Source organism: Mus caroli, unplaced genomic scaffold, assembly GCF_978045245.1.
Source record: "Mus caroli unplaced genomic scaffold, Mus_caroli_1 scaffold_3, whole genome shotgun sequence".
Taxonomy (NCBI): Eukaryota; Metazoa; Chordata; class Mammalia; order Rodentia; family Muridae; genus Mus; species Mus caroli.
In genome coordinates this window covers 76,942,923-76,966,022 of record NW_028227258.1, presented here as the reverse complement: position 1 = coordinate 76,966,022, position 23,100 = coordinate 76,942,923, and the positions used below count along the sequence as shown (strand labels likewise).

The following is a 23,100-nucleotide window of genomic DNA, read 5'->3' as shown; positions in this document are numbered from 1 at the left end:
ATTGTTCCACAAAATAAGTCCTATTTATAGTTGATTAATTTCCATAACCATAATTGTCCCTAGTGGTGAGTAGATAGTACCACCAAAAAAGTATGTGTGTGTGTGTGTGTGTGTGTGTGTGTGTGTGAGATGGAGGTGGTGGTGGTGGTGGTGGTGGTGATTCTGTCCATTATAAACCATCTTAATCCTGTCTTGATCAGGTAAACAATCACCTTGTTTGGCCTCCCAAAGGCTGATCATTCAGATTAGAAGGAGCAAGGAGTACTTGAAAAACTGCCAAGCTGTCCATGACTCCAAAATGACTTTAGTAGCCAGCGACCCAGTTGGGTTTTGGAAGGACATAGCGGATGACACTATCCATCCTGTCTCCCCTCTGGGCAGGATGGGGATTTGGTTTCTGTCTGTGGTTGTCACTGAACCCCCCACTTTGGCTTGTCTCCAGCCAGGCCCTCTTGTTTCTCTCCCCTTCTTTAAACCTTCTAGCTCATTACTCCCACTCTATGAAGCTACTGGAAGTTTGGGGGTTGGACAAGACCTCTCCCAGAGCCTGAAACACAAGAGTAGAGTCAGGAATTGTCCCCAGCCTATACTTCTGGTCACCTCTCTCCAGCCCACCTCAGACCCCCAGGCTCCTTTGTGTTGGTGAGAAGGGTACCCTGAGGAGATTTCTTTCCTCCAATTCTGCACCAGCCCATTTTGGAACCCTTGGCCATGGTCGGCCCTTTCTCCAAACTCAACTCAGAGATTCTTGCTGCTTGTTGAAACCAAATCCACTCCCATTCCATCAGGCTATTCTGTTTCCTAGAGTCTTCTAAGAGCAGAGGTCCTCAGGCTTTGAGGAGGGATGCGTAGTTAGGGGCTGGCTATATGTGTCCTCACTGGTACCTAGAGTTTACCCAAGTGTTCACTTGACATGACGATTTACGGTCACCTTTTTATTATCCACCATCAGGTTCCCTCATTTCCAAGATATTGAGTTATAGGAGAAAAAAGTGTATTTTGTGTGGGTGTCAAAGAACAGAACTTGAACAAACTGAGCTTTAAGGATCTAATGGGCTTTTATTAATGATTTATGAAGCTCGCAGCATCCATTCTACAAAACAGACAGGGGCTCCGCAGGGCAGAATAGCTGGCTTTTAAGATCTAACTTGAGCAAAAACAAGGAAAACTTAAGCTAGAGGTTCCGTTAGCCTTGGAAGGTGTGTGCCAAGCCCACCACATCTCTGGATGCCTGATTCCTGTGATATGTTCACTGTTTTCTCCCTACCCATGATTTTCTATGATACAGTTTGATTACTTAGGCAAGTAAAAGATTAAGAACAACAAATAATAAAACAGATCAAGATCAATTATAACTATGTGCACTCTATCATTCCCTACTTCCTATTTGTGTTGTAGTAACACTTTTAGACCTAGTTTGACTGTGAATAACTGTGGGAACTTGAAATGCAGATGAGGGGGCAATTGCCTGGAGTGTACATGGTGCCTTCTGCATCCTTCAGTTTCTTACCTGGTTGGAGGAACATATGCACACATTGACATGCACACATACATTCATTCATGCACCACACACACACACACACACACACACACACACACAAGTGCTGGTGTGTCTTTGAAACTCCTCTCTTCATATGAAGATGCTGTTGGATATTTGAGCCTCCTCCCCTATCTTGTATGAAATTGTGAGTACATTTTCACACTGACATCTTGCATCTTTTCTTAATTATGGAAAATTCTTATATATATATATATAATATATATATTCTTATATATATATGTATTATATATAATGATATATAATATAATGTATGATGTTATATATCGCATATATATTGTGTAATTATATATAATACATTGTATATATAATTATATATTATATATTGCATATAATATGTAATATGTATATTATAATATGTTATATGTCATGTATATTACTTTGTTAAATACTATTTCTCTGCCACATTCACTTCTAGAATTCCTATTAACTTCTCAGTGCACACAAGCTCTGATTATCTAGTGCTGCATCATAGACCGCCAACATGCATGGAAAGTAATTTATTATTATTGTCTTTCTCGTGGTGCTATACCTTGATTAGACTTGCTTGGTCTCTTGTGTTGCTGAAGCTGGAGCTCAGCAGCAGTTGTGATTATCTCAGGCTTGCTTGACTTGGCCATCCAAGCTGACTCAGACTCTCCCAAGGTATCAGGCAGTTGATGCTAGCCCCAGCAGGAGCTCAGTAGGGGAAGTTAATGGGCAGAGCCACACACAGGTTCCCCATGTTAGATTGTTCCCTACATTATTTAATGATCTTTCCCTGTGGCCAGGCTTCTCACAGTATTTTACTGAGCTCTGTTATTGAATGCTTGAAGGGACCTAGTCAGAAATGGCTGAGAACTTTTAAGATATAGCTGTGGAAGACTCAGGCAGCACCTTTGCCACATCCCATGACCAACTTAGATATTGAAGCCAGTACAGATTCCAGGGGAGATGGAAGTGACACCTCTTGGCCAAAGAGTAATGCGTGACCAGAGAGAGTATGAGACAGAGGGGACCATCATCTGAGGAAAGCTGTCTCGCTGTGTGCCTGGGTCAGATCTCATATTCATTACCATCCTTCAAGTCACCAATCACCGTGGTGACTGCATCTAATCTAGATTTTATTGCATATACTGACTCTTTCATTGTAATGATTCTTTTTGTTTATGATCTTTGTAATTGGTTCCTCTTCCCATTCGCTTAAATGTTCATAGAGCATTATCTGCTTTTGTTTAACAATTTCTTCTTCTTTTCAGTACTTCTTTGAACATCCTAAACATAACTATTTAGCTAAGACAAATTCATCAATTTGAGAGATATTTTGGTGTTAAAAGTAGATAAGTCTCTATTTTAGAGACATTGACAAAATAGGCATGTGGGCAGCTCTCAAGGCTTTATGGTTTATTTGGATAAGGGATAGGGAATATGGAAGCCATCTGTTCTTGAAGGAGAAACTTGTGCGTTCTGCTAAATTCTAGTTAAGGGCAACTGGTCATAACATGGGCACTCATAACAATTCTTAGTATAGAATAAGAGAGAGGTGCTTTCTATTGTAAGGGCAGGCTGTCAGGACGAAGAGGAGTCTTGAGTCTTGTGTATGTTGACATGAGTGTGGCCATGTCAAAGGTCCTGATACCTCAGCCACACGGGACTGAGCAAGCCTGTTCTGGGTGAGGCTCAGACAGTTGCCAAAGCTTTCCTCAGGTCTGAGTGTGAATGCTGACAGTGTGCAGGAAATGTCCACCATCATTTTCTTCCCCTGATGGTTACTGTCTAAAGATGGCTTCCTTACAGAAACTGCACCTACTGAGATTAGCAAAACCTGCCTCTTTGTTCAGCTCTACATAGTAAGCCTGCCTGCTTGTTTTATGTGTGTTTAATAACCCTACCCCCTGTTCATCTACATGCAATAACTCTGTATCACTGAGCTTCAGAGAGATTGTAGATTCTCCATTTAGTCAGACCAGTCTACCCAATCGTGTGTCTGCCATTTCTTCCTTCCCTCATTGGTCTTAGTCAGGGTTCTGGGACCCAAGCTGTACAAAGACGTACCAGCAGGCTTCATTTATCAGTTGAGGAATCACTCCATAGCTATAACCTCAAGATCTTCTTTTATTTAATCACAGACTTAAAATTTCAAGGATCCCAGGTGTAAGGGTACAGATATGCAGTTCACAATTTTGACAATACCTCCAAGCTACCATTTTTTTAAATTTCAAAACAACTTCATAATCTGCCTACTGTCCTTGGTCCAAACTCCAGAAATAGCCTCAGGAGAGGAGGTAAGGGAAATGACAGAGATCCATCAGATCCCAAAGTCATCTCTGCTTGTTGCCTCTTCTATTGGTTTAAGATAACTTCTGATATTTTGTTGTTCAGCTTTTTCCTTCTCAGGCACCTGTAATTCCACCTTTGAGTAAATCTCTCTCTTCTTCCTACCAACGATAACATTACTTGTTCTGCCTCATACAGGGACTGAGCAAAGGTGACACTAAGAAGCAGGGTGCATCTCCCACTTCTCACAACAGGACAGAGGAGACCAGAATGCTTTGGCGATGAGCACACATGCAGAAGGCAACTCCCCCCTACCCCCTCAGAGATATTGCCAGGGAAGTATATCTGAGAATTATAGCAAGAGACACTAGCCCCTCCCCTCCAAGTCAGAGACTAATGACATAAAAAAACATGACTCAGAAGCTCCATCAAAATTTAATGAAGTAATGTGATATGTCTTCAGATTACTTGGGAATTATTCATTGTTGAATGAACAAGGAAACAAATGGAGAAAGAGTTCATAAGAACCCATCCAACCACAGCAGTGGACCCAGTCAGTGAGACTATCTAAGTTCCTGGTGTTACTGTCCAGAGGACCCTGTGAATTTGGAATTTATTGGTCCTTATAACAATCTTCTAAGTGAATGCTTCCTTATATATTCCACTGTCTGCTGAGTTCAGACGGTGGCCTGAGGGTTTCAAAGCTTATGCATGGCAGACCTAAGCCAGAAGTTTTAGCTTTAACATTGCTGTATATGCTACTGTTTCAGACTAGGCACCCTGCGAGTTCATATACAAAGACATTTGGAACAGACTTGCCATTAGACTATGTGATTCCAAGCACTGTCTACTAAATACTAGTTTCCACTGGAGTGTGTTAGTTAGCTCTCTGTGAATACCTGAGGCAATCACCTTATGAAGAAAGCAGGAGGTCTAGGGAGATGTCAGTGGACAAGGGCACTTGCCACTAAGCCTGGTGACCTGAGTTATCCCTGGTACCCATAAGACAGAAAGAGAGAACCAATTGTTGCTGTTGTCCTCTGACCTCAACACTCACACTGTGGCAGATGCTTCCTTGAGCTATACATACAAAATAAATGGATGCAATGTCATTTCTAAAAATGAAGAAGTAAAAGGGTTTATTTTGGCTCAGTTTTGGAGGCATTGGTCCACAGTCAGCTGGTCCTACGGCTTGCCCTGGTGAAAGATGCTGAGGGGGTTGTGGTGGAAGTAAGCTGCTTACCTCTCAGCAGCCTGGAAGCAAAATTGTGAGGACAAGAAGGAGGAAGAAACTATGGTACTGTCTTAGTTAGATTCCCTTTGCTGTGAACAGACACCATGACCAAGGCAACTCTTATAAAAGACAACATTTAGTTGGGGCTGGATTACAGGTTCAGAGGTTCAGTCCTATATCATCATGGCAGGAAGCATGGCAGCATCCAGGCAGACATAGTGCTGGAGAAGGAACCGAGAGGTCTACATCTTCATCCAAAGGAAGCCAGGAGCAGCAGACTGTCTTCCATACAGCTAGGAGGAAGATCTCAAAAGCCCGCCCCCACGGTGACACACTTTCTCCAACAAGGCCACACCTATTCCAATAAGAGGACATCTCCTAATAGTGCCACTCCCCGGGACAAGCATATTCAAACCACCACAGATCCCGCATGCCCCAAACAGCCTAAACCATCACAGTAGGTCCCACCTTTTAAAGCATCTATCACTTTCAAATCGTCAAAGTGGGGCCAAGCCTTTAGTGCAGACATTTGAGATACAAACTGTAGGAACCATAGCAACTCCCAAGGACATTTCCAAGAGACAGGCGTCCTTCAGTTTCAGGCTGCTGCATTTACCTGAACAACGAGTCAGTCTTCCTCTCTCATCAGAGAAAGAGCAGAGGCAAGGAAAGTGGAGACTAATTGCTTATTGGCATGCATGGAGAGAAAGGATGTATCTGATGGAAATTTCTATTCATCCATCATCCTGTGGAATGAAACCAATGTTATTCTCTAAAAGTCTCAACCAAAAGCTTTGGCAAATACATAGTGCCTGTTGGGGAAAGAAGGGATGGAGGCACCCTAATCTTCTTATTTCTAAAGTAGAGAGGTAGGCATAAGGAAGGCAACATGTACCTAATTAGCAGAGAGCCTAGACTAGGGCAGGTGTCCCAAGTCAGTTTGTAAAGAGCTCTCCACTATTCCAGCTCCACTCTGGGTTTCTCTCAGTGGCCTTTCTATTTTGAGGTAGTCATTCATTCAGTCATTCATTCATCCCAAAACATTTGTTGATGCTTCCTCTGTGCCAGGCTTTGCTCTCCTTGGGATATAGAATACACTGGAGGATGGATCCCCTTCCTGAATTCAGAGACTATAGTCTCTTGAGGGAGACAGACCATAGTAATCAAACCAAGAAATAGACAAACGATTAGACTGAAAACTACCAGGAAAGAAAAAAGTTCAGTGCAGCCTGGGGGCCAGACGGCCCTGGGAGTGTCTGTAGGCAGAAGGCTGAGGGGTGATGGGACATGGCTGCTGGGAAGAGCATGTGTGCAGGAACTCCTCTTGGAGTGTCTCAAAAACATTGTAAAAGAACAGTGTGCAGGTGAAGAGACTGGATGGCTCATTCTGTGCCAGGTTTCTCATTATTTGGATTCTGGGTGCATCTGTGAGGGTGCATAGGCATGAAAATCATGTCTAAATCGTTAGATAGGCCAAGAGGACGGCCCTCTGTAGTGTGGATGGACATCTTCCAACCTACAGAAAACCCTACAAGAACAAAAAAGCAGAAGGTGGCATGGTCTAAGCTCTTAGCTCTTCAGCTTCCTAGACCCCTGCTTGGGTTCTCCCTGCAGACCTGAGTTTATGTCCCAATCCCTTGGCTCTAAGAATCTCAGGCTCAACTATGGTCCCAGCGTGCAGATGGTAGAGCACAGGGCTTTTCAGCTCTCCAAAACCGCAGGAGCCAACTTCTCAGAATGAATCTTCTTGTGTGTGTGTGTGTGTGTGTGTGTGTGTGTGTGTGTGTGTGCGTTCTGATGAATGTAGAGTCGATATAACTTGTTGAACAGAACATATCAACAAGTTTTATCAAGCTATTAGAAAGGCTACTGAAAAGCCATTCAGCCAGATAGCTAGGCGCTGACCAAAGCGAATGGAAGCAAGCCTTGACTGTAGCTGTGAAACCACACATGGAGACCATAATGAACATAGAGAAAAACAAAACAAAACAAAAACAAAAACCAAACTTTTTAGACATGGGAAAACAGCTTAGTCGGAATCCCCAAGGATGCACCTGATAACCAGAACCCGGTGACATCACTCACTCAAGATAACCAGACACAGTCCTAGAACCCTGTGATGTCCACTGCAGTATGTGAGCAGAGGCCAAGAGCAACGCTCTGCTCTGCACATCTGAAGAGATGCCACCTTGATCTGCCCTGTGACTGGAGTGTCTCCTACAGGATCCTGACCCTCAAATCAGAGACTTCCGTTATAGGCTGGGCCTGACCTTCAGCTAAGATAGTCCCACAGGTGAGCAGCCTGGGGAGATAAGCTTAGATAATACTTAGAAATTCAGGGTGCAAACATTGTGTGATGGCATATAATGTTCCTTATGCTAATTGCACCTCTCTACCTTCTCGCTTGTGATGGAGACACTGGGAGGAAATGCGTAGAATGGTTAGGATGGTTGTAAAGAGTCGTGGGGCTCTGGGTAACGTCTTTTTTGTCTATTTCTTTATTGTCTCTCTCATCTTCCCTAATGCGCTTCATGACTCTGGATATAGAAAAGAAAACTATGCCTAACATTTAAAACATGGCCTAGAGTCGAGGATGTTTTAGATTTGCCTTGACCTTCATATTTTAACTTAAAGATAAGAAATAAAATGTAAATATAGATTTTAAATATCAAATAGTAATATGTCAAATGATAAAAACTGCTGTATTTTCCCCATGTATACTCCATTTTCATCATCTCAAGGTGAACACTTGCAAGTGTTTGAGGTGTTTTCCCACTTTCAGTTGTCACCTCCAAATTCCTAAACAAGATGGCTGGCCTGCCTCCCTGCCAGCCTGCTGTTCCCTCCCTCTTCCCTCCCTCTCTCTTTCCTCTTCTCCTCCCCTCCTCCCCTCCTCCCCTCACTTCCCTCTCCTCCCCTCCTCTTCCCACCCCTCTCCTTCCCTTCCCTCTCCTTCTCTTCCCACCCCTCTCCTTCCTCCACCCCCCGCAACCCCCACTTCTCTCCTTTTCCCTTCCCATAAGAAGGCCATACATCAGAATAAACAAATTTGGGGAATTTGAATGATCTCTTCAATAATCTCTCCCTCCTTGACTGTGGGGCTCTTTTGAAATATCGGTTGTTTGTATTTTGAACATCTTCATTGTTGGTCATATCTCCTTATCTTTCCTCTGTAATTTCCCATTGTTTTTAATTTATATCTTGGAAGAGGCTTTAACTTTGTCATATAATAAATACCTTTTACTGAATGTTTAAGTGTTTGCTCTGTTTTAAATTTTGAAAAGCCAGTTCTTCTGTTGGATGTAGAGTCTCTCATTTCACAATGCACCATGTCCTCCTCCTCAGTACTAAGTGCAGCTCATCGGTCTGATTTTCTTCTGTCCTGTCTGGTTCCTAATTCCCTTCCTTCCTCCTGCATCTGTCTATTCTAGTGCATGACTTTCTTACTGGAAACTTTAAGTGTCTGTTGACTCCTGGCTCTAAGCTTACACTTTAGATGAGGATATCAGATAGATGTCTGGAGACTCTAGGAGGAGAAGCAGGGCTTATGAAAAGGTCAACTTCATTTTCCAAAAGACAAGTAGTAGGTGCTTGCTGGCTTCATTGGGGAACCCCCTAGAATAAAGGTCCTTAGTGTATCAGGAGACAGCCAGCCCATTTCTCTAGAAACCAAACTCCCGGTCTCTCTGTGAGTTAGGGTGTGAATGCTGGTGGAGCAGGTATCTCATAAGATCTAGCATGTTGTCAGGTTTGGTATTGCAAGGCCACAGCCTCCTCTTTGCCACCCCCGACCCCACTCTCTTTTCTTTACATTGCATGTCTCATGTGTACAAGTTGGCCTCAACCTTTATATGCAGCTAAGAATGCCTTCTGGAATAATGGGTAATCATTCTAAACTCAGTTTCTCCAGAGAGACATCTAGTTTTATGGAGGAGAGCTACCCAGCCGAGTCTGCCAGGACAAGGAGTCCTGACCCAATTACTCCAGTCTAGAGTTTAGCTCTCTCTCTTTGGTTATATGATGTTTCCAAGTCCTAAGGCTTTCCATGGTCCCGTGTCTGAACACACTCACTTGTGGGCGCCTTTGACGAGACATGGCCAAGTTCAGAGAGCTCAAGCCTGAGCTGACCCCACTTTACCCAAACAATTTTATCTGTTGAGTTATGCCATTTACAATACACTGAGGAAGAACGAACGTCACATTAGGTGTGTTAAAGCCTAATGCTAAAATGGACACCAGCACATCTACCATCCAATTTGAAAGCCAGCACATTGCTAATATCAGACAATTTCCCCTGCGAGAGATTGCTTCCTAGGAGAGTGAACGGGAGCTTTTTCATTAGTGCCACGGCCCTGCCCCCTCCCCCATCTCCATGTCACGCCAGTCCAGGCTGGCCAGTCCCCTTGCTTCACCTTCTAGCTCTCTTGGCCTCTCCCTCACGTTTTCCATCTGTTCCCTCTTTATGTTCTCAGAACGCAATTTACGTAGACTCTCATTTGAGTTGGATGGATGAGTCAGCTGTCATGTTTCTGGAAAAGGAGGTCCTAAACCCGGCCCAGCTTGTATGTTTATTTAACATCTCTAGTCAGCCAGAGAACAGAACTCTTCTCTGGGTTTTTATTTATTTATTTGTTTGTTTGTTTGTTTGTTTGTTTGTTCCTTTGTTTCTGGTGTAATTGTAAACATTTTCAATTCCTTTGCTATCATTTGGGGGGGGGGTTGGAGAAATTCAAGATGTTTGAATAAATATTGCTTAGGCGTCTCTTTTAGAACTGTGCACTCTTACGTGAGGAAGTCTGAAATCGCCAACAGAGCAAACTCAGGTGGAAGTCTGGGCTGGATGCAGTCAGAGAGGGGAAGTGACCAGGGCAAGTTCTTCAGAGCCACTGTAGGGAGTCTCTGTGGGCTCCCTTTGGGGGTGCAGGGGGATGTCTCCTAGACAGGAGCTTGTCTGAGGCTCATCTAGATGGAAATCTTTACTTTAACCTTTGTACTTCTTAGTGACATATTAGTTACCCTGACTAAAGAGCTGAACTTCCCGATGTGGTTTAGAGTCAAGGAAAGGCAGGAAGTCTGTGCTCACAGGCTGCTTGTCTGGAAGAATGATGGACTCTTCGAACAAGCACTGCTTATTTCTGGTGATTGAAAACCTCTTCACAGTATGTCACCACTGCTGGTGACCCTGGGTAACAATGCAGTAGAATGCACAGTCCTTTGGCCTGATCTTTCCGTGAGCCTACTCCCCAGAGTGTGGGACACGTAAAAACATTCCCCCGCAGGAGGTTAATGTGGTCCACTTCACACCCGGGCTCATTTTACACACCAGCCCCTCGATGCCCCTACAACTGCAGTTTCAGAATCTGCCCAGGGGTCAGTTTGGCTCTTCTCTTCTGCAAGATGGGGTAGGGTCCTATCTGGCAGGGCTCTGCCCCTCTGGGTGCTACCCCACTGGGTAAGCATGTTCTGTCTCCCGGGTCCTCATCTGTCTTAGAGGCAGGTCTCTAATGACCCCAGCGCTGGCCTGCTCAGCAGGACTGCAGATGTTGTTAATGGATGGGAAGTTATCCAGCGCCTTGCAAGACTCTAGTGAGTGTTTGTTCCTGAGCCCTCACAGACTTGCATCCTGTGTGCGCCCAGGTGAGTCCTTCACCAAGACACAAAGCGCAGAGTGCAACTCTCTCCTGTGCCTCCCGACGGCTTACGTAGGGCTCCAGGCTGTAGTATACATGTGAGTCACTCTCGATTGTAGGGATGCTAACCTCAACGCCCACCCCAAAAATCGTCCCCCCCCACAAATTAAAAAAAAAACTTGTTACTAATTATTAGGAGATCAATGCATTTTCATGGATGGAAAATTTAGCAAAAAACACAAATCAGCAAAAAGAAGGAGGAAAATCCATACTCCTGTCTTCTAGAGAGAAATATTGTTAAGATTTTAAGTTACAACTTTATGGACACTTTTTCTGTATAAATAGAAAGATATGAAATAACACTTAATAATAATGTGAATCATAACTAACATCATTGACCGCTTTATAAGTTTGTTTCCATTTGTGTAAACACTAAAGTAGTTGTTTAGTGTGCAAGTGAGGGGGAGAGGGGAAAGGGAAGAGGAGAGGGAGATGGAGACTAACGGGGAGAGAGAGAGAGAGAGAGAGAGAGAGAGAGAGAGAGAGAGAGAGAGAGAGAGATTCAATTGTGTGGTTCTCGTGTGAGCTTTGTAGATGAAGTTGCTGCGTTGTAGTGTGGAAAGGTTTGACATGGCTGAACAGGTTAGTGTTGAGCAAAATGACTCACTCTGGAAAAAAAAAAGGTTATTTCTACCTCTCAATTGGGACAAAACTGAATTCCCAATGGACTAATGACCCTGTGTATGACAGAAAGACAGGAGCCGTATAGAAGGGGGTGTAGTCTTTGTGACTGTGGAGCTTGGAGCAATTTCCTATCTGAGACCCAAACAATAGAAACCTATAAAGGAAAAATTACTGGCTACATACAGTCAAAATTAGAGATTTCAGTTCGGAAGAGTTAACCTACCTGACAGACAGAGTTAGAGAAGATGTTTGTTGGGCTTGAAATCAATAAGGACTGGAGGCTTCCAGGGACTCCCATGGACTGTGGAGAGAAAGGTATGGAGCTCCCCAGAAAACAGGGCAAATGGGGAGGCAGTTTACAGAAGAAGAAACCCAACGGCTGATAAGCATATGAAGAGACACTCTTTTCCTGGTAATCAGAGAACTGCACATCGAAGTTACATTTTGATCCACTTCAAAATCATCAGACTCATACAAATGGAAGATTGTACTAAGTTTCAAGTGCAGAGGAGAATGTGGAAAACAGAGAGAGAGAGAGAGAGAGAGAGAGAGAGAGAGAGAGAGAGAGAGAGAGAGAGAGAGAGACTGAGCCTGGCACTGCTGTGTGTGTGGAAAACTCTATACAGCACTTCAGCATCCAACTGCTCCAGAGACAGATTTTACAAATCTCTGGGGACTTCGGGAGAGGTGGCAGCCACAGGGCATATTTGTACAAGGGGTTCCTGTGCAGTGGCCTGTGTCCCTGCAGGCAGAAGTGTTCCTGGCCAGGATCCCAAGCAATGCCACTGGGGGAAGGTAGAGTTCTTGGCCGCCATAATTATATTGAACATGACAGGAAGCATGGAAAAAAAAGAAGGATAATGAGAATGATTGTCAATTAGGCACGCACACACAAAGCAAAAGGAGTATCATCTATTATTCAAGGGGAGTCATATATCTGAATGAAGAGAAGTGAAGGGGTTAGAGAAGCTGGTGGGGGCAGGTGGGGGTGGAGGTCATGGTATGGACGAGCACACAATAACATTTAAGAAGGCCTTGTTAGCTATCAGGCACGTAGCATTGGAAAGCAGAATTAATTCAGCCCTGTGAATCTCTGGTCCGAAAGAAAGGAAAAGAAGGTAAAATCAAATTGGAATTCGGGTGAACAGAGGGTATCCTTATATGGTCAGAATGCTGAGATGGTCTGTTTAAGGGCTGCATAATAAATCATTGATAAGTTTCAATTCTTCATTATTTGTAATGGAGTTCTCACAACAACCTCTCCAGCTGTCAGGACCCTAGGGCGGAGCCAGAGCCAGAGCCCGCAAGGCTCCCTTCTTTCCCTACCTCGAACCTGCAGTGAATATAAAGACAGGGTGTGGGGACCACCTCAATATTCAAGGCACAATTAGGAGAATGCCTTGGGAAAGGTCTGCAATTACTATTCCGTAAAGACAGTCTGACTATCTCTTTATCCATATTTCATTGGCTCCATCTAATATTTAAAGTCTATCCCCAATATTTGTAGAATGAAAAGCAGAAATCTAAGTGGTTCTAACGTTATTTCCCCAGTTCCCACAGCCCGCGCTGCTTGGTGTCGGTCTCTGAATTCATAACACAAACGAACAGAAGACAAAAATCGTTTGCAGATTCTGAAAGGAAGGATTTCGAAGAGGGAGATGTTTAGAATGTGCTAGTCTGGGAAGCTGGAGAGGAGGCAGTCCTTAAAACCAACCAATCAAAGACCTGGAAAGGGAAGCTTTCAAAGCACCCGCCCCCTCGGGAACATCTGCCCCCATCCCTCCCTCCACCACACCCCATTTACACCAAAATCACTTGTCAATTTCCTCAGAGAAACTTGAATGGATTTTTCTAACCTGCCCCAACTCCAAATTGATCAGTTAATTAAGCTGATCTCTAGGAGGTTGTTGAGGAACCGGCTCTCTTTTCCTTTTATGTTCTACAGTTCCAAATAAACTCTTCAGAGGCACCTGCCTCAGGCAGAGGAGCACTCCTTACTAAAATCCTACTCCTTCTCCTCCTGCACACAAACAGATCCAGTGGTTATCTGTTGCTATTTATTACTATTTATTACTTTAAAATATACAATTGTTGGGTTTTCCCAGGATTGTTGTATATTTGCTGTCTTTATTTGCTTTGAGGATTCAAAAGGAACTGGTAGGGAATGTGTCACTATTGCCTGTGTGACTTGCTGCAGTATTACATTTTAAAGTCACTCCTTTGGTCTACAGGCAGGTGAGTGATGAGGTAGTTGCTGTGTATTGTAATGCTAAGTATCGCCCCCAAGCTCTGGTTGCCCCCAGTGAGGAGAAAATCTTCACTTTCACCAAATGATGCTATGTAATCTTTCTCCCTAGGTTATCCCTAGTTGGTCAATAAAGATGCCTACAGCCAATCAAGTTGGACCTGGGCTTGGGGTCTGAGTCAGAGGCCAGGAAGACAGAGAGGGGAAGAGAGAGGAAAATACCATGGGGTAAAAGGTCATGGGACCTGGCCATGAGGGCTGGCTAGTTGGAGTAAGAGTGTCCCAGGCAGAGCATGGGAAATCATATTTTGGGGTTATTGACAGAGAAGTAGACAAAATAGCCATAGAGGGTTGATATCTGCCCAGCTCTAGTGCTTATAAGACTTATTATAGATATAAAAGTTTTGTGTCTTTTAGCTGGGAACTAAGTGATCTAAGTGGGGTAGAAAACCCCAATTAATTTTTATTGCATCGAGTGAGAATGGTTGATATCTAGACCTGGCTGAGGAGGGAGTGAGGCCAGTGACCTGGGCACTAGCTCTCTCTTCAAGGTTCTTCTGGCTACTTGAAGCACATTACCTCATTGGTCCTCAAAATATCCCAGTGAGAAAGGAAGGCAGGCAGGCTGGTGCACGGAATGGAGCCATGAGTAGTGCAGAGTCCATTGCTCATGTAACCATCACTCCTTCCTCCCCCACCTCTCCTACCTGTAGTCAATTTCAGAAACTGAGGCAGAGGGAGCTGAAATTGCAGCCCTGAGTTTCCGAGAGTCTTCAGACCAATGAAGGCCAGGGAGGCCTTTAAAAAAAAAATGCCTAAGTAAGGGTTAAAACACACACTTAGACGATGGCATCCCTGGGTGTGGACAGCTGGGAAGTCAGAAATACACATAGGAGAGTGATGGGCAGGAGCCATGCTAAAGTTAGAGACAGGCTCTGGCTTTCAGAAGTGGCCACTTTGGGGTACAGCTGGCTCTTCACCTGACTCAGTGTTCTGCTGATAAGTACAACCCAGTTTGGTTCTCCTACACACACACACACACACACACACACACACACACACACACACACACAGAGAGAGAGAGAGAGAGAGAGAGAGAGAGAGAGAGAGAGAGAGAGACAGACAGACAGACAGACAGACAGACAGACACAGACAGACAGACAGACACACACACAGACCTTCCCCCCCCCCAGACACACACACACACACACACACACACACACACACACACACACACACACCACATATAGAACTGACCCCATTTGGTTTAATTTCTTACATTTTACAAGGCCTTTCAGATTACTTCCTGAAAAGTTGTTTTGATAATGATTTTTAATTTTAAAGAAGGTCTGATTCAAAGATTATCAACCTACATCTTAGTCAAAAGTGCTTTGGGAGGCGCCTAACTCTGAAGCCTTCCTTGTACTATGCAAGGGCAGCCTTAATGGAAACCACACCTCCATCAAAAGCACAGTGACAGCTCTGGGACCCTCTGGGAAGTCCTGGTGCTTTTCTGCTCATGGCCTTTGTGTACCGTGTTCTAGGTTCCAGGAAATCATTCTTCTTTGGAGGACTGATACTGAGGTCTAGGTAGCTTGGGAGGCAGGAAAACAAACAAGCAAACAAACCAGGAGGCAGGAAAACAATCTCCTGATGTGGAACTGTAGGCACGATGGAGTTGTATGGCTCTCCACCTGGCAGCCCACCTGGGAAAGGAAGCCCTGCAGTGAAGTAGTCCTTGGAGTGAAACCGGTGCCTTGGGCTGGGGATAGAGCTTGGTTGATTCAGTGGTTACCTGCCAGGTGCAAGGTCCTGAGTTCAGTCTCAAGTACCATAGACAACAAGAAGTGCTGTTGCCTCCACCTAAGAGTTTGTCTCCTCAGCATTCTAAAGCTAATGCAAATAAATACACAGCATTCATTTATTCCTTCCTTCCCATAAGAGCCTCAAAGGTGACATGATAGCCCCCGATATTCAGGAGCTCACAAATACACAAACAATCAAACTGCAGGATGGTACCACTAACCATCATAGAGATAGACACAGAAAGCAGAGGTTTGGGGTAGACACAGAAAGCAGAGGTTTGGGACAGAACTATGAAAGCATTTAAGGAATTTATAGAATCCAAGACAACATTTATAAGTCCTAAGTCATAGAAGGCAGCAGAGATGATATTTAATGTCAATATGTATGTGGCATTGAAAACCATGGATTGATGACCTCCACCAGGACACAGCGGGTCAAGACCTGGGTCAAGGGGGTACCCATGTTCCAGTCCCATGTTCCAGCCATTGTTTTGTCTGCATGCAAACACTGCATCAGTCCTAAACATCTTAATGTCCTCATCTACAAAATGGAAATTCATAATATAATTAATCATAGATCGTACTGGAAAGTGGTGCTGGGGTACTAAGTGAGATGATAGCCCTTATGTATCTATGCTATGTGCCTAGGAGATTGCTTGGCACAGAAACCAGCGCTCAGTAAGAGTTAACAGGGGTTTAACAGCAATACTTTACTATACACAAAAGATTCTTCTACACAGGCAAAATGGAGAGCTCCTAAGTAGCTGCGTGGTTTTTCTCGCTGTGGTCGGTTTGCTACTCAACGCTTTGGTTGTGTACTGCTGTCCCAACACAAAAAGGAATGGAAAATCACAACTGTGGGCTTCATATTTGTCACAAATGATGTAAGCCATAAAGGAAGGCAACTATCAGGAAGTCTGGAGAGAACCCAGGGCTACTGTGTGCTCCAGCGAGGCGCCATCACTGAGGAAGAACCCCCTGTCAGTACAAAGCTCTTTAGAGGGATGAGAGACTGGGAGGGAATTTGCAAAGGGTTTAAAGAAGCTGTGATGGACTTAATGAGTGCAGAGTTTACAAAGACCTCTGCAGAAAATCGAGAAAAAGCATGAGACCAGGAATGGTTACAAGAGAAGTGTCAGGAGGATGAAAGTATAAAAGAAGCTGAGCGTGCAAAACACAAAAATAAGATAGTAGAACAGGTCGTAGGCAAGATTAGGGGAGGGAGAGGCCAACCGGGGCTTGAGTGGATGGCAAACGGGTAGACTCTTTATATGGAGAAGTCAGAGCCCTGTGGTAAGTACTTTTGTCTGTTTGCTCCAACAAGAATCACGGAGGAATGGAACAGCATTTAGGAATACAGGGCATTGGTAAATGACAATGGGCCAGGGAGTCTTTAAGGGGCATCATGGGTGAGCTCACAGTTGGGTGCAGAGTGCGGCAGTGAATGAATTATGTACCCAGGCAACTTGCAAATGAGATTCTGCAGTCATTACTGGTTGAAATTGGAAGAATCTCAGAGAGTGGAAGAGGAGCTGAAAAAGAAACGCTGGTGAGCACAGTTGCTTATTTTTAGAAACGGAGAGGCAGTTGAGCTCACAGATTTTGCTCTTAGAATCACAGGCAGGGAAGCTGGTTGTCCACCTGGGGTAGAAATTGGTTCTTGTTGCCTGAACTATCACTGCCTGACCCTACTTGCCCTTGGGGGTTGGAAGTGAGGTGGCACGGAGTCAACCACACAGACTGTGGTAGCAAGTGAGAAACACGGCAAGCTCCTTTAATACCTTCCACTCTTGCCCCATTGGTCCCAAGAAAACATCTCTTCTAAACAGCAGTTCCCGATTGGCCAGCATTGTCCGCACCAGCAATCCTTGGTCTCTCAGGCAGTCCTCAATTAGGTCCTCCTGCAGGAGGTGCTTTTGCGGCTGCGCTGGGCCCTGGTATTTACATAGAGGTGGTCTTGCTGGTTGTGCTACAGGTTATGGTTTGGATAATTGATGAGCCCCCTGGACAACAGGACAGCCTGTAAGGCAAACCACCATGGGTGGGTCCCAGTTTCTTCTTTTATTCCTTTGATCTCCTTTGGCCTAGGGTCCCCAGAGGTCAACTGAACTGTATGTGTAGATTTCATGAAGTCTCTCATGATGCTGTTGCTGAGGGAAAGAATGATTTAAAAAACAAAACAAAACAAAACAAAACAAAAAACAAAAACGGAGGGTGGAAAGAGTCTGTGAGGAGGACTGTACTTAACGAGAACCCATAATCGGCAATCTCCAGCAGGAAGTGCATTTCTAACGGTTTCTACCTCTTTCTTCATTGTCTTGCCCAAACATTTTTTTATATTATTGTTTTTATTCTAGTATTTATTACAAGTCCACTGTGTGTCAGGATACATGTTTAAACAACTTTCTCACCTGCGTGACTAGACGGAGTCTGATGCTGGCATTTTAGCTTCAGAATACCTGTGTCCCAAGCCACCGCTGTCTACTTACATTGATGGGCTCGCTGCAGAAAGAGGGCAGATGGGGAAGACATGGGCTGAGGTCAGGAAGAGCCAGCGTGGTTTTTCCAGGGTCACAACTGAAACAGGAAGCAATTTTACTGAGCAAACTGAAGCTCCTGGAGTAAGGTTAACCACAGGACCCCAGGCCCATACGGATAGGGAGGAATGGAAGAGCTTGGCTGTTTGAGTAAGCAAGACCCGGGTGGCAGGAAGCTTAATCTGAGACAATAGCATCATGAGACAGACAGAAGCCAAAATAGGAGGAGACAACCCTTAGCTTTTAGTTGGTCTGAAGATATTAGCTAGGGATTTGGACTCATTAGCATAATTTGATGGATTAGCAAGAGGAGGCAGAATTCCTCATCCCAATTTTTTTGTCTGTCTTATTTTCAGGAACACATTAAGACTCAACCATGGTGGGAGAAAGTCATCAGGAGAGGATGCTGGGAACCATGACTTCTTGGAGGCCGCTCTTCCACAGGAGCGGAGCCAGTGTTCTCAGCAAAAACATCCAGGATCTACCACCATTCAGGAAACAAATGTATGACCCTGCACTCAGCTAGGAAGGGCGAACTTCAGAGACCCCTGGAGCGCTCTTCCCACACTGGAAAGACAGGAACTGGAAAGGCATTTCCAGGAGCATGCCTTTCAGACTTGACTGTTGCCTACAGTCAGAATTACATGCTGCATCTCCACCCAGACTATACATAAGCACACATAGGCTACTGAAACAAGCATTCCAGAAAAATCACTTACCATTGTTGGGTTGAAGTGGCTTTGGTTTGGTCTATTCTGTTCTATTCTAATCTATTCTGTCTAATTCTGGTCTTTATCAAAGCTATTTAAAAGTGCTTGCCCAGATCATTCATGAAATGATTTCCTGGCTCATTAATGGGTTGTAACTCATAGTTTAAAACATGCTGGAGCTGGGCAGGCAGGTGTGGAGCTATGTCATGCTAGACATTGCTCCAGATCAGTAGCCCTCAACCTTCCTATGCTGTGACCCTTTTAACACTGTTCCTCATGTTGTGGTGACCCAACTATAAAATTAGTTGGTTGATTACTTCATAACTGCAATTTTGCTACTGTTACGAATTGCAATGTAAATATCTTATATTCGAGGTATCTGATATGCCAACAGGGTCACAACACACAGGCTGAGAACTCAACACATGTTTTTTAAGTGTCAGCTTTGTTTTCAGAGCTGGGCCTCCATCAGCAGTCAAGACAAAAAACTTGTAAAAAAAACATCTCTGCTTTCATGGAGTTTACACCAGGAGGTCATGTGTAATAATCAGTCTAGATTGTGACAAGTACCAGAACCCAGGGAGAGCAGCAGCTCAGCACAAGGACCATGGGGTGGGTGGTGGGTGTGTCCCTGAGAAAGTGACATTACCACTGAGGATGACTGGGGATGAGGAGCAAGAAAGAATATTCTAGAAAGAAAGGCAGTTAATGTATGAAGGTTGAGAGATGAGAAGCATGGTGCCCTGCAGACAGACATGGTGCTATAGAAGGAGCTGAGAGTTCTACCTCTTGATCTGCAGGTAGCAGGAATAGTGTTACACTGGGTGTGGCCTGAGATCCTTAGACCTCAAAATCCACCTCCTAGTGATGCACTTCCTCCAACAAAGCCACGCCTACCCCAACAAGGTCACACCTCTTAATAGTACCACTTCCATATTTTATTCAAACCACCATACTCAGGAAGTGGGAATTAATCCCAAGAGCAGGGAGAGGTGATTACAGGAGAGCAGAGATGCAAAGAGATAGGGAGGAACCGATGTAGATAGAGACAAGCTGTGTGCAGGGCAGGGTGAAGGTGACTTGGTACTGCTGGAGAAAGGGAACAAAGATGACCTCAGGTCTTTTGTTTTGAGGAGTTGAAGGTGACAGTGGTGGAGAAGAGAGAAGGTCTTTTCACTCATGAAGCTCTTCATAGACTCCTCCTAAGAGACTGATGTCTCTGCTTCCTGCTGGGCATCTCTACTTTCACCCGCAGACTTCCACCACAGTCTTAGAAATGCTGATTATACTTCTTTGTGTGTAGATGATGATGATGATGAGGGTGTTCATTGAACATTCTGTCCCAACCGATACTTTGTGTGACCCTTGCACAGCCTCTTAGTCCAGCAACAGTCCTTTTGGGTGAGTCCTATGCCCAACTACTCTTCTCAGACAGAGCAAATTGAGACCAAGGCAGGTCTCATGAACATGGTGTTGCTGTTTGGACAGAGCTGTTCTCCAAGCCTCGGCAGTCTGACTCTGGGGTCTATGGTCTTAAGTACTGCTTACATCGTAACTGCTCTCTACCTGTCCTGGATCCTTGAAGTTTGGGACCACTTAGTATTACTAATGCTGTTTTAAAATGCTTCTAGTGCCCACGACAACTACTGGACTCTAAAAGGCCCTTCCAAGGGTTTGTTAGGGAGAACTGTTGACATAGTGATATTGCTCAGACTTCACAGAGGTTCAGGATTACTTTTGTAATTCTGACGTAGGGGTTGGCAATGTTTTTCTGTAAGGATACAGGCAGTCAATACCAGGTCTTGCAGGCTGTGGAGGAAGTTCTGTTTCTACTGGGCTCTGACACTGTAGAGCAAAAGCTGTCAGAGACAACATGGAGACAGTTGGGTGTGACTGAGTCTCAATAAAACTTCATTTATGGATACTGAAATTTGGATCTAATGTAGCTTCATGTCATGAAAGTTTCCTAAGATGTAAAAAAGGTTTGTTGGTTTTCTTGCTCGAGACAGGGTTTCTCTGTGTAACAGCCTTAGCTGTTCTGTAATTCTCTTTGCAGACCAGGCTGGCCTCAAACCCATAGAGATCCTCCAGCCTCTGTCTTCCAAGTGCTGGGATTAAAGATGTGCACCACCACACCCTGCGTAAAAGGTTCTTAACACCTTAAAAATGTAAACATATTTTAAATTGAGACATCAATTTTAGCTTTCTGACTATAAAACAGTATTCTGTTTAGATTCAACCTGAGGGCCACGGTAGGCCAACTCCTAGTATGGACAGCAACTTGGAGCTGGCAGGTGGAAATGCTCTGGACCCTCTGAATTCAAACAGGTTAGGGAGAGGAGCCTATCAGTCCAGGGCTGCTCCACAGAAGTTTCTCTGGTTAGAACCTCTTAGCCAGGGGCACAGGCATTGTCTGTGGGGATGCAGGGATGGGGGAGGCACACTAGGTGACTTGGAAAGCTTTTCCTCCACTTCTCATGATTCCATGCAGCGACTCGCTGGGCTTTAGAAGAAAACCACAAGAGCTGAACTGATTGGAGGGAAGGTCATTCAGAATTTGCAAAAGAAAAAAAAAGTCTGAGTTATAAAACGGTTTATAAGAAATGATGCTTCATTGCGTTCAAGGACATTCGGCAATCAAACGAACACTTAACAAAGGGCTGTCAATAATCCATTTGAATTGCACTTCGTATTTGTCAAAGTGCTTTCCAGTACATTATCCCCATTGATCTGGCCAGGCACCCTAGGAGGCAGATAACCCCATTTTACAGGAGAGGTCACCGTGAACACCTTCACTGAAGGCAATGGCTCAGAACGGCTATGGATTCTGCCCTGTAGCCTCCATGACCTGATACAAATGGTGACTTCATATTATGTACATCTATAGCCCTAACTGAAGCTTATTTTTAACCCCTGTGAATCTCCTAGACACATGGCCACCTAGCCAGATCAGCATGAGGAATTCATCACACAGCACTAATGAAACACCGAGAGAATTCACGGAGAGTCCTTCCCAGGTCTGAAGGAGAAAAAGTGTATCTCAAATGATAAAGTTTTTTTCCAGGCTTGAGTTTGTTTTTCTTCTGCTAACTTCATAATTGGGAGGAAGCTTGATACTGGGGGAAGGCACCTCCAGCTTCCGAGCTGCGCTTTCCCTTTGCCTATCACAGCAAGTGTGGCCTGGGGGACATGGTGCACTGCCAGCCAGTCAGCCAGCCAGCCCTAGTGAACTGGGGGGACGAGCCTGTTCTTCTTACCTCCCAGCTCGGGTCTCTCATCAGCATTTCTCTGCCAAATTGGGCTTTGGCACACCTAAAGATGCCTTGGCAAACTTTGCTAATTTCCCAAGAGCAACTTCCTGGTTCTTAATTAGGCCTTTTATTCCTCGATGTCTATATTTAACTGCGCTCCGTTAATGCTGACCTCTTTTGGACAGTGCCAAGAACGTCAGGGAGGTGGCAGTTGAGTCTAGACAGGGCAATTATTCAGATATCTAAGCTCCCCCAACTCATTCTTACAGTGTTACCCCAGGAGGAGACAGTCAGTCACTGAGGGACGCCTTCCTGGGCTCATTAAATAACCACTCTATCTTTCTCTCCACTGTGCCCGGGGAGGCAGAGATCGGCAGTAACCAATGGTGGAGTGTGAGCCAGCTGCAAGATGTCACCCTAGAGCTCAGAGAGACAGAGCATGGAGCACAGAGGGGGAGGTGGGGGTTGAAAAGAAAAAGTCTTTGAGAAAGGCTCTTGATGGTGCAAGGAAACCACAAGGCTATTCATCCCCCCTCGTCTGTAAAATTGGAAATAGCTTAACTTTCTGTGGCAGGAGGCAAGGATCCGTAGAGCCTGCTGTATTCACACAACGGGACACAGTTGAGGTGTAAGAAGACAGGTGAAGGAGGGTCATGTGTATCAGCACAGAGAACCCTGATAACATGGTGGAGCCTCCAAAGTAAGTCACACAGGGTGCTAAGGATATGAAAATGTTTGCCAAATTATCAAGTGGCTTGGTAATGATGCTGTATCTTATTTATGGGTAACATGCATGTGCCACAAGTATTTTTTAAATTATGATAATTAAAATACCTCCAAAGCTGTCCATCCCTTTCTTTTTCTTTTAGAAGAGAAGAGACAGATCAGTGATCAAACAAGAGATAAAGACACAAACTTTTTTTTTAAAAGAAAATAAAATGCATGACAATGTCACCAAAGGAGGGAGATCTGTTTAGTAATAGCGGCCCAATACTAACACTGTGGTCAGATGAGCAGGCTCAGCTCTACACTATGGCCCAGGGAAGCCGGAGAAGCTCTTTCTCAGAGACTGCCATTCAGGCAAAGCTGGATCCTTGGCGACACCATGTGAGGAGAGTTCCTGGTGAGCTGGTACAAAGCAGAAGTGGACCCTCTGAGAATAGAGAGAGAGAGAGAGATGTGGGCAGTCC

The 23,100-nt window shown here is 44.6% G+C and overlaps 1 long non-coding RNA gene across 1 annotated transcript in view; it reads left to right on the top strand.

Moving 5' to 3' along the window:
• LOC115030647 (uncharacterized) overlaps positions 1-21,724 on the top strand; it is a 50,403-nt gene extending 28,679 nt beyond the window's left edge. Inside the window, exon 3 of the long non-coding RNA XR_003836248.2 lies at positions 18,306-21,724. This is a non-coding gene — a long non-coding RNA (uncharacterized LOC115030647). The remainder of the gene's footprint in view (positions 1-18,305) is intronic.
• Positions 21,725-23,100: the final 1,376 nt, after the last annotated feature.